This window comes from Triticum dicoccoides, chromosome 2B, assembly GCF_002162155.2.
Source record: "Triticum dicoccoides isolate Atlit2015 ecotype Zavitan chromosome 2B, WEW_v2.0, whole genome shotgun sequence".
In the NCBI taxonomy this organism is placed as follows: domain Eukaryota; kingdom Viridiplantae; phylum Streptophyta; class Magnoliopsida; order Poales; family Poaceae; genus Triticum; species Triticum dicoccoides.
In genome coordinates, this window is record NC_041383.1 from 2,155,480 (window position 1) to 2,167,019 (window position 11,540).

Below are 11,540 nucleotides of genomic sequence, written 5' to 3' on the forward strand. Positions count from 1 at the left end.
GTCACATGTCAGGAGGTGCAACAGACAAGCTGTTGGACTCCAACTCTGACCTCAACCTCGACTCCGACAACAACAATGAGTCTGAGTAGATGGCAGCTACCCCAAAGTCTGCAGTAATTAGCAGTATCGACTAATTATGTATGTATGTGTGTGTATACACACACGCACGCACATGAACCTTTGCGTATATATGTACCCAAACTAGTAGTATGCAGTTTATTCTATGAAAATGTCATTACCCCAATTTTATGAGAACTATCTATTTGCAACGTTGCTGTCAGTGTTATTCAAAATGCATCTATTAGAATTAGAAATACCGAGTTTCTGAAAAAAAGGAAAATAGAGAAAAACTATGGAGGCAGCGTTATGAGCACTCACACGCGATGTTGTCTTGTCTCATACTCCCTCCGTCCCGAATTACTCGTCAGAGAAATGGATGAAATGGATGTATATAGAACTAAAAATACGTCTAGATACATTCATTTATGCGACAAGTAATTCGGGACGGAGGGAGTATGTACTAAGGAGTTGTTAGAGAGAACCCCTTATATGCTGGTCCCAAGTCTCAATCCTCTTCCAATCTTCTTGTGGGACTAGATTTTACACATGAAGTGACACCGTAAATAGATCTTTGAAAATGTCCAGTAATTTATTTGTCAATGTATTCTTTTTTTTTGCAGGTGAATTGGTCTATATATGATCTACGTCTCTCCAAGCAGCAAGCAGCCAACAAATTGGTTATTTTATCACTGCACTTCCAGGGTCCAGGCTGCTGGCCATGGAGATGGAGGGCTGGTTAATAAGCCCTCTGGTTTCATTGGCATATCCGCGGTACTAGCCCTCTGGTTTCTCATATTCTTTGGTGGCAAGAGAACCCCCAAGAAGAAGTAAGTGCCTCCCGGGCCGTGGACTCTCCCGATCATCGGAAGCCTCCACCACCTCGTCGGTGACCTCCCACACTGCAGGATGATGAAGATGTCTCGCCAGCATGGGCCGCTGATGCACCTCAGACTAGGTGAGTTCCCAACGGTGATCGTCTCCAGCGCCAAGACAGCGGCACTGGTTATGAAGACCAACGACCTCGACTTCGCAAGCCGGCCCCGCAGTCCGTTGCAGGATATCATGAGCTGTGGCGATATGGGCATCATCTTCGGCCTCTACGGGGATCGGTGGCGCCAGATGCGCAAGATCTGTATCGTGGAGCTTCTCAGTTCCAAGCAGGTGAGGCGTATGGAGGGCATCAAGGCCAATGAGGTAGGTGACCTCCTCCATTCCATGGCCACCGCCGGTGCTACCGTAAATGTAAGCGCGAAGATGGCAACACTCAGCAGCAATGTCGTGACGCGTTTTCGGCGGCAAGTTCACACGGCAGGATGACTACCTCCACGAGCTAAGCAAGGTGAACGAGCTTATGGGCAGCTTCTGCCTCGTGGAACTTTTCCTGTCATCACGGCTGGTGCGGTTGCTCAGCAATGGTGAGCACCTTATGAGGAGCAGCTATGACCGTATCCAGCACATCATCACTGAGATCATTGAGGGGCGCAAGGCTGCGTGAGCTGCCGGTGGCCATGCCCGCAGCACCAATGATGAGGACTTACTGGACGTACTACTCAGGCTGCAGGAAGATGACTCGTTGACCTTCCCTCTAACTTCAGAGATTATCGGAGTCGTCATTTTTGTGAGTACTTTTTCCTCAAGAATCTACAATAATCTTATTGATTGGGGATTTCGTTGAAAATTTTGATGTTGACTTCAATCATTTTTCAACACATGGGCTCAACTAATATAACGACATAAAAGATATAGAGTAGATGGACCATGTCATGCCATGAAGCAATTTACAATTTTATATACTATACGTCATATGCATCATCAGATTCTTGGCACGCAGAGTCAAAATAAATCCCGAATAGATTGGTACTACTGGTACTTTTGTAGGTGAAACGATTTATGTTTGCATTTACACATACACAGTGGTTCATCCCATAGGACATATTTTGTTTCAACTTAATATTTTTCTCTTTAGAATATAAATCGTAGATACCCATCGTTGTTTACAGGATATATTTGGCGCTGCCACTGAGACCACCGGAACTGCAGTGGAGTGGGCTATGTCAGAGCTATTGAACAACCCTGAAGGAATGGCTAAAGCACAACAAGACGTCCGGGAAGTGCTAGGCCAAGGTCGACATGTCATCAAATGTACCGACCTCAGTGAGCTCCGATACATGCAGATGGTCATCAAGGAGGTGTTAAGGTTGCATCCTCCGGCTCCGTTGCTCGTCCCCAGAGAGACGAGAGAGGACTGTGAAATCATAGGCTATAACATGCCTAAAGGCACTAATATCTTTGTTAATGTCTTTGCAATTTCTCGGGATCCCAAATATTGGGACAACCCCAAAGAGTTCAAGCCGGAGAGGTTTGAGAACAGCAATGTCGAATATTATGGGACGCATTTTGAATTCACTCCTTTTGGGGCTGGGTGAAGGCAATGCCCTGGGATATTGTTTGCCATGTCGACCGTGGAGATTGTCTTGGCAAACCTACTCTACCACTTTGACTGGGTGCTTCCTGGAGGGGCAAGTGCAGAGTCAGTGGATATGTCTGTGAAATTTGGGGTCAGTGTAAGGAGAAAATTGGACGTGCAGCTGATAGCCATTCCATATAAACGTTCCAAGGCTATCTCGATATAGACATGGTAATGCATATGCATATAACGACACCTTTACTGAACCAGGATGCCTGTGTTGCCCTGTATCTCTATACATTACTGTAATAAGAATAAGGCTCTCATTGGAAAAGTTGCACTATCAAACTATTTTCAACATTTATTCCAAGTGACATTAGCTATGTAAAGAATTATCTCTGTATAAATATTTACAAGTACCTCTATGCAAAAAGGTCTGAGCAAGTTTGTCACTATATAGCAGACCACATACTTTTCTTGCTCACCATGATTCTTGCATTACTAGCTCCACTCCATGAGCGATGGCGCAACACGTGGAGTAGGGGTGAGGCTGTGGGTGGGTCTCTCTACAGCATATCTACGATGGTACGCTAATGCCTCTGCGAGTGGGCCAGGCAGCCTCTCCGCCTACATGAAATGTGTCGCGCGGTTCCTCAGTGTACTACAGGTGGGGCTCTGTAGTGCCACTAATGGCGAGGACACTGATCTTCTCTTGGAAATTTTCTTTTGTTACCTGTGTTTTTTGTTGGGGATTTTATTGGTAATTTTTGGTGTAGTTTTTTCAGGTGAGGCGGTGCATGTCTTTTCCTTTTGCTTAGTGCCCCTGCCATCTAGCCTTGAGAGCGAGAGATCACAATGTTCTTTTTTTCTATCTTGTAATATATAAAGAAGGGCGCACAAAATACTGTTGGAAATATGCCCTAGAGGCAATAATAAAAGGGTTATTATTATATTTCCTTGTTCGTGATAATTGTCTTTTATTCATGCTATAATTGTATTATCCGGAAATCGTAATACACGTGTGAATACATAGACCACAATATGTCCCTAGTGAGCCTCTAGTTGACTAGCTCGTTGATCAATAGATAGTCATGGTTTCCTGACTATGGACATTGGATGTCGTTGATAACGGGATCACATCATTAGGAGAATGATGTGATGGACAAGACCCAATCCTAAGCATAGCACAAGATCGTGTAGTTCGTTTTGCTAGAGCTTTTCCAATGTCAAGTATCTCTTCCTTAGACCATGAGATCGTGTAACTCCCGGATACCGTAGGAGTGTTTTGGGTGTACCAAACGTCACAACGTAACTGAGTGACTATAAAGGTGCACTACAGGTATCTCCGAAAGTGTCTGTTGGGTTGACACGGATCGAGACTGGGATTTGTCACTCCGTGTTACGGAGAGGTATCACTGGGCCCACTCGGTAGTGCATCATCATAATGAGCTCAAAGTGACCAAGTGTTTGGTCACGGGATCATGCATTACGGTACGAGTAAAGTGACTTGCCGGTAACGAGATTGAACGAGGTATTGGGATACCGACGATCGAATCTCGGGCAAGTAACATACCGATTGACAAAGGGAATTGTATACGGGATTGTTTGAATCCTCGACATTGTGGTTCATCCGATGAGATCATCGAGGAGCATGTGGGAGCCAACATGGGTATTCAGATCCCGCTGTTGGTTATTGCCCGAGAGCCGTCTCGGTCATGTCTACGTGTCTCCCGAACCCGTAGGGTCTACACACTTAAGGTTCGGTGACGTTAGGGTTGTATGAATATGAGTATGCAGTAAACCGAATGTTGTTCGGAGTCCCAGATGAGATCCCGGACGTCACGAGGTGTTCCGGAATGGTCCGGAGGTAGAGAATTATATATAGGAAGTATTGTTTCGGCCATCGGGAAAGTTTCGGGGTCACCCGGTATTGTACCGGGACCACCGGAAGGGTCCCGGGGGTCCACCGGGTGGGGCCACCCATCCCGGAGGGCCCCATGGGCTGAAGTGGGGAGGGGAACCAGCCCATAGTGGGCTGGTGCGCCCCCCTTGGCCCACCCCCTGCGCCTAGGGTTGAAACCCTAGGGGGGGGGGCGCCCCACTTGCCTTGGGGGGCACTCCACCCCCCTTGGCCGCCGCCCCCCTTGGGAGATGGGATCCCCAAGGGCCGGCGCCCCCCTGGGGGCCTATATAAAGGGAGGGGGGAGGGGGCAGCTGCACCCTGAAGTTTTGGCGCCTCCCTCTCCCCTGCTACACCTCTCCTCCTCCGTCACGTGCTTGGCGAAGCCCTGCCGGAGTGCTGCTTCTCCACCAACACCACGCCGTCGTGCTGCTGCTGGAGCCATCTTCCTCAACCTCTCCTTCCCCCTTGCTGGATCAAGAAGGAGGAGACGTCATCCGCTCCGTACGTGTGTTGAACGCGGAGGTGCCGTCCGTTCGGCACTCGGTCATCGGTGATTTGGATCACGGCGAGTACGACTCCATCATCCACGTTCTAGTGAATGCTTCCGCACGCGATCTATAAGTGGTATGTAGATGCAATCTCTCCCATGACTCATTGCTTAGATGAATTCATAGATGGATCTTGGTGAAACCGTAGGAAAAATTTTAATTTTCTGCAACGTTCTCCAATAGTGGCATCATGAGCTAGGTCTATGCGCAGTTCTCTTTGCACGAGTAGAACACAATTTTGTTGTGGGCGTAGATCTTGTCAATTTGCTTGCCGCTACTAGTCTTATCTTGCTTCAGCGATATTGTGGGATGAAGCGTCCCGGACCAACCTTACACGTACGCTTACGTGAGACCCGTTCCACCGACTGTCATGCACTAGTTACATAAGGTGGCTGGCGGGTGTCTGTCTGTACCACTTTAGTTGGAGCGGATTCGATGAAAAGGGTCCTAATGAATGGTAAATAGAAGTTGACAAATCACGTTGTGGCTTTCACGTAGGTAAGAAAACGTTCTTGCTAGAACCCTATTGCAGCCACGTAAAACTTGCAACAACAATTAGAGGACGTCTAACTTGTTTTTGCAGCAAGTGTTTTGTGATGTGATATGGCCAGAAGTTGTGATGAATGATGAATGACATATTGTGATGTATGAGATCATGTTCTTGTAATAGGAATCACGACTTGCATGTCGATGAGTATGACAACCGGCAGGAGCCATAGGAGTTGTCTTTATTTTTGTATGACCTGCGTGTCATTGAAGAACGCCATGTAAATTACTTTACTTTATTGCTAAACACGTTAGCCATAGAAGTAGAAGTAGTCGTTGGCGTGACAACTTCATAAAGACACGATGATGGAGATCATGATGATGGAGATCATGGTGTCATGCCGGTGACAAGATGATCATGGAGCCCCGAAGATGGAGATCAATGGAGCTATATGATATTGGCCATATCATGTCACTACTATATAATTGCATGTGATGTTTATTATGTTTATGCATCTTGTTTACTTAGAACGACAGTAGTAAATAAGATGATCCCTTACAACAATATCAAGAAGTGTTCTCCCCTAACTGTGCACCGTTGCTAAAGTTCGTCGTTTTGAAGCACCACGTGATGATCGGGTGTGATAGATCCTTACGTTCACATACAACGGGTGTAAAACAGTTTTACACATGCAAAACACTTAGGGTTAACTTGACGAGCCTAGCATGTACAGACATGGCCTCGGAACACGGAGACCAAAAAGTCGAACACAAGTCGTATGGAAGATACGATCAACATGAAGATGTTCACCGACGATGACTAGTCCGTCTCACGTCATGATCGGACACGGCCTAGTCGACTCGGATCGTGTAACATTTAGATGACTAGAGGGATGTCTAATCTGAGTGGGAGTTCATTAAAATAATTTGATTAGATGAACTTAATTATCATGAACTTAGTCTAAAACCTTTGCAAATATGTCTTGTAGATCAAATGGCCAACGCTCATGTCAACATGAACTTCAACGCGTTCCTAGAGAAAACCAAGCTGAAAGATGATGGCAGCAACTATACGGACTGGGTCCGGAACCTGGGGATCATCCTCATAACTGGCAGGAAACAATATGTCCTAGAAGGACCGCTAGGTGATGCACCCGTCCCAGAGAACCAAGACATTATGAATGCTTGGCAGTCTCGTGCTGATGATTACTCCCTCGTTCAGTGCGGCATGCTTTACAACTTAGAACCGGGGCTCCAAAAGCGTTTTGAGCAACACGGAGCATATGAGATGTTCGAGGAGCTGAAACTAGTTTTCCAAGCTCATGCCCGGGTCGAGAGATATGAAGTCCCCGACAAGTTCTATAGTTGTAAGATGGAGGAAAACAGTTCTGTCAGTGAACACATACTCAAAATGTCTGGGTTGCACAACCGCCTGTCCCAGCTGGACATAAACCTCCCGGAGGAGGCGGTCATTGACAGAATCCTTCAGTCGCTCCCACCAAGCGGCAAGAGCTTTGTGATGAACTACAATATGCAGGGGATGGTGAAGACCATTCCCGAAGTATTCTCAATGCTGAAGTCAGCAGAGGTTGAAATCAAGAAAGAACATCAAGTGTTGATGGTCAATAAAACCACTAAGTTCAAAAAGGGCAAGGGTAAGAAGAACTTCAAGAAGGACGGCAAGGATGTTGCCGCGCCCGGTAAGCAAGTTGCCGGGAAGAAGTCAAAGAATGGACCCAAGCCTGAGATAGAGTGCTTTTATTGCAAAGGGAAGGTCCACTGGAAGCGGAACTGCCCCAAATACTTAGTGGACAAGAAGGCCGGCAACACTAAAGGTATATTTGATATACATGTAATTGATGTGTACCTTACCAGTACTCGTAGTAACTCCTGGGTATTTGATACCGGTGCCGTTGCTCATATTTGTAACTCACAGCAGGAGCTGCGGAATAAACGTAGACTGGCGAAGGACGAGGTGACGATGCGCGTCGGGAATGGTTCCAAGGTCGATGTGATCGCCGTCGGCACGCTACCTCTACATTTACCTACGGGATTAGTTTTAAACCTCAATAATTGTTATTTGGTGCCAAGTTTGAGCATGAACATTGTATCAGGATCTCGTTTAATGTGAGATGGCTACTCATTTAAATCCGAGAATAATGGTTGTTCTATTTATATGAGAGATATGTTTTATGGTCATGCTCCGATGGTCAATGGTTTATTCTTAATGAATCTCGAACGTAATATTACACATATTCATAGTGTGAATACCAAAAGATGTAAAGTTGATAACGATAGTCCCACATACTTGTGGCACTGCCGCCTTGGTCACATTGGTGTCAAGCGCATGAAGAAGCTCCATTCTGATGGACTTTTAGAGTCTCTCGATTATGAATCATTTGACACATGCGAACCATGCCTTATGGGCAAAATGACCAAGACTCCGTTCTCCGGAACAATGGAGCGAGCAACCAACTTATTGGAAATCATACATACCGATGTGTGCGGTCCAATGAGCGTTGAGGCTCGCGGAGGATATCGTTATGTTCTCACTCTCACTGATGACTTGAGTAGATATGGGTATGTCTACTTGATGAAACACAAGTCTGAGACCTTTGAAAAGTTCAAGGAATTTCAGAATGAGGTAGAGAATCAACGTGACCGAAAGATAAAATTCTTACGATCGGATCGTGCAGGAGAATATTTAAGTCACGAATTTGGTACACACTTAAGGAAATGTGGAATCGTTTCACAACTCACGCCCCCTGGAACACCTCAGCGTAACGGTGTGTCCGAACGTCGTAATCGTACTCTATTGGGTATGGTGCGATCTATGATGTCTCTTACCGATTTACCGCTATCATTTTGGGGATACGCTCTAGAGACAGCTACATTCACTTTAAATAGGGCACCGTCTAAATCCGTTGAGACGACACCGTATGAATTATGGTTTGGGAAGAAACCTAAGCTGTCGTTTCTAAAAGTTTGGGGATGCGATGCTTATGTCAAGAAACTTCAACCTGAAAAGCTCGAACCCAAATCGGAAAAATGCGTCTTCATAGGGTACCCTAAGGAAACCATTGGGTATACCTTCTACCTTAGATCCGAAGGCAAGATCTTTGTTGCCAAGAACGGATCCTTTCTGGAAAAAGAGTTTCTCTCGAAAGGAGTAAGTGAGAGGAAAGTAGAACTCGATGAAGTATTACCTCTTGAACCGGAAAGTAGTGCAGCTCAGGAAAATATTCCTGTGGTGCCTACACCGACTGGAGAGGAAATTAATGATGATGATCAAGGTACTTCGGATCAAGTTGCTACTGAACTTCGTAGGTCCACAAGGACACGTTCCACACCAGAGTGGTATGGCAACCCTGTCCTGGAAATCATGTTGTTAGACAACGGTGAACCTTCGAACTATGAAGAAGCGATGGCGGGCTCGGATTCCAACAAATGGCTTGAAGCCATGCAATCCGAGATAGGATCCATGTATGAAAACAAAGTATGGACTTTGACAGACTTGCCCGATGATCGGCGAGCGATAGAAAACAAATGGATCTTTAAGAAGAAGACGGACGCGGATGGTAATGTCACCATCTATAAAGCTCTACTTGTCGCTAAGGGTTATCGGCAAGTTCAAGGGATTGACTACGATGAGACTTTCTCTCCCGTAGCGAAGCTTAAGTCCGTTCGAATCATGTTAGCAATTGCCGCATACTATGATTATGAGATATGGCCGATGGACGTCAAAACAGCGTTCCTTAACGGTTATCTTAAGGAAGAGCTGTATATGATGCAGCCGGAAGGTTTTGTCGACGCTAAGAATGCTAACAAGGTATGCAAGCTCCAGCGATCCATTTATGGGCTGGTGCAAGCATCTCGGAGTTGGAACATTCACTTTGATGAGATGATCAAAGCGCTTGGGTTTATGCAGACTTATGGAGAAGTCTGCGTTTACAAGAAAGTGAGTGAGAGCTCTGTAGCATTTCTCATATTATATGTAGATGACATACTTTTGATGGGAAATGATATAGAACTCTTGGACAGCATTAAGGCCTACTTGAATAAAAGTTTTTTAATGAAGGACCTTGGAGAAGCTACTTATATATTAGGCATCAAGATCTATAGAGATAGATCGAGACGCCTCATAGGTCTTTCACAAAGCACATACCTTGATAAGATTTTGAAGAAGTTCAAAATGGATCAGTCCAAGAAAGGGTTCTTGCCTGTACTGCAAGGTGTGAGATTGAGCTCAGCTCAATGCCCGACCACGGCAAAAGATAAAGAAGAGATGAGCGTCATCCCCTATGCCTCAGCCATAGGATCTATTATGTATGCCATGCTGTGTACCAGACCTGATGTAAACCTTGCCGTAAGTTTGGTAGGAAGGTACCAAAGTAATCCCGGCAAGGAACACTGGACAACGGTCAAGAATATCCTGAAGTACCTGAAAAGGACAAAGGACATGTTTCTCGTTTATGGAGGTGACGAAGAGCTCGTCGTAAAGGGTTACGTCGACGCTAGCTTCGACACAGATCTGGATGACTCTAAGTCATAAACCGGATACGTGTATATGTTGAATGGTGGAGCAGTAAGCTGGTGCAGCTGCAAGCAGAGCGTCGTGGCGGGATCTACATGTGAAGCGGAGTACATGGCAGCCTCGGAGGCAGCGCATGAAGCAATTTGGATGAAGGAGTTCATCACCGACCTAGGAGTCATACCCAATGCGTCGGGGCCGATCAAACTCTTCTGTGACAACACTAGAGCTATTGCACTTGCCAAGGAGCCCAGGTTTCACAAGAAGACCAGGCACATCAAGCGCCGCTTCAACTCCATCCGTGAAAATGTTCAAGATGGAGACATAGAAATTTGCAAAGTGCATACGGATCTGAATGTCGCAGATCCGTTGACTAAACCTCTTCCGCGGGCAAAACATGATCAACACCAGAACTCTATGGGTGTTTGATTCATCACAATGTAACTAGATTATTGTCTCTAGTGCAAGTGGGAGACTGTTGGAAATATGCCCTAGAGGCAATAATAAAAGGGTTATTATTACATTTCCTTGTTTGTGATAATTGTCTTTTATTCATGCTATAATTGTATTATCCGGAAATCGTAATACACGTGTGAATACATAGACCACAATATGTCCCTAGTGAGCCTCTAGTTGACTAGCTCGTTGATCAATAGATAGTCATGGTTTCCTGACTATGGACATTGGATGTCGTTGATAATGGGATCACATCATTAGGAGAATGATGTGATGGACAAGACCCAATCCTAAGCATAGCACAAGATCGTGTAGTTCGTTTTGCTAGAGCTTTTCCAATGTCAAGTATCTCTTCCTTAGACCATGAGATCGTGTAACTCCCGGATACCGTAGGAGTGCTTTGGGTGTACCAGACGTCACAACGTAACTGGGTGACTATAAAGGTGCACTACAGGTATCTCCGAAAGTGTCTGTTGGGTTGACACGGATCGAGACTGGGATTTGTCACTCCGTGTTACGGAGAGGTATCACTGGGCCCACTCGGTAGTGCATCATCATAATGAGCTCAAAGTGACCAAGTGTTTGGTCACGGGATCATGCATTACGGTACGAGTAAAGTGACTTGCCGGTAACGAGATTGAACGAGGTATTGGGATATCGACGATCGAATCTCGGGCAAGTAACATACCGATTGACAAAGGGAATTGTATACGGGATTGTTTGAATCCTCGACATCGTGGTTCATCCGATGAGATCATCGAGGAGCATGTGGGAGCCAACATGGGTATCCAGATCCCGCTGTTTGTTATTGCCCGAGAGCCGTCTCAGTCATGTCTACGTGTCTCCCGAACCCGTAGGGTCTACACACTTAAGGTTCGGTGACGCTAGGGTTGTATGAATATGAGTATGCAGTAAACCGAATGTTGTTCGGAGTCCCGGATGAGATCCCGGACGTCACGAGGTGTTCCGGAATGGTCCGGAGGTAAAGAATTATATATAGGAAGTATTGTTTCGGCCATCGGGAAAGTTTCGGGGTCACCCGGTATTGTACCGGGACCACCGGAAGGGTCCCGGGGGTCCACCCATCCCGGAGGGCCCCATGGGCTGAAGTGGGGAGGGGAACCAGCCCATAGTGGGCTGGTGCGCCCC

The 11,540-nt window shown here is 46.1% G+C and overlaps 1 pseudogene; it reads left to right on the forward strand.

Moving 5' to 3' along the window:
• Positions 1–819: 819 nt before the first annotated feature.
• LOC119366730 lies at positions 820–2,693 on the forward strand (annotated as a pseudogene).
• The last annotated feature ends 8,847 nt before the right edge of the window (positions 2,694–11,540 follow it).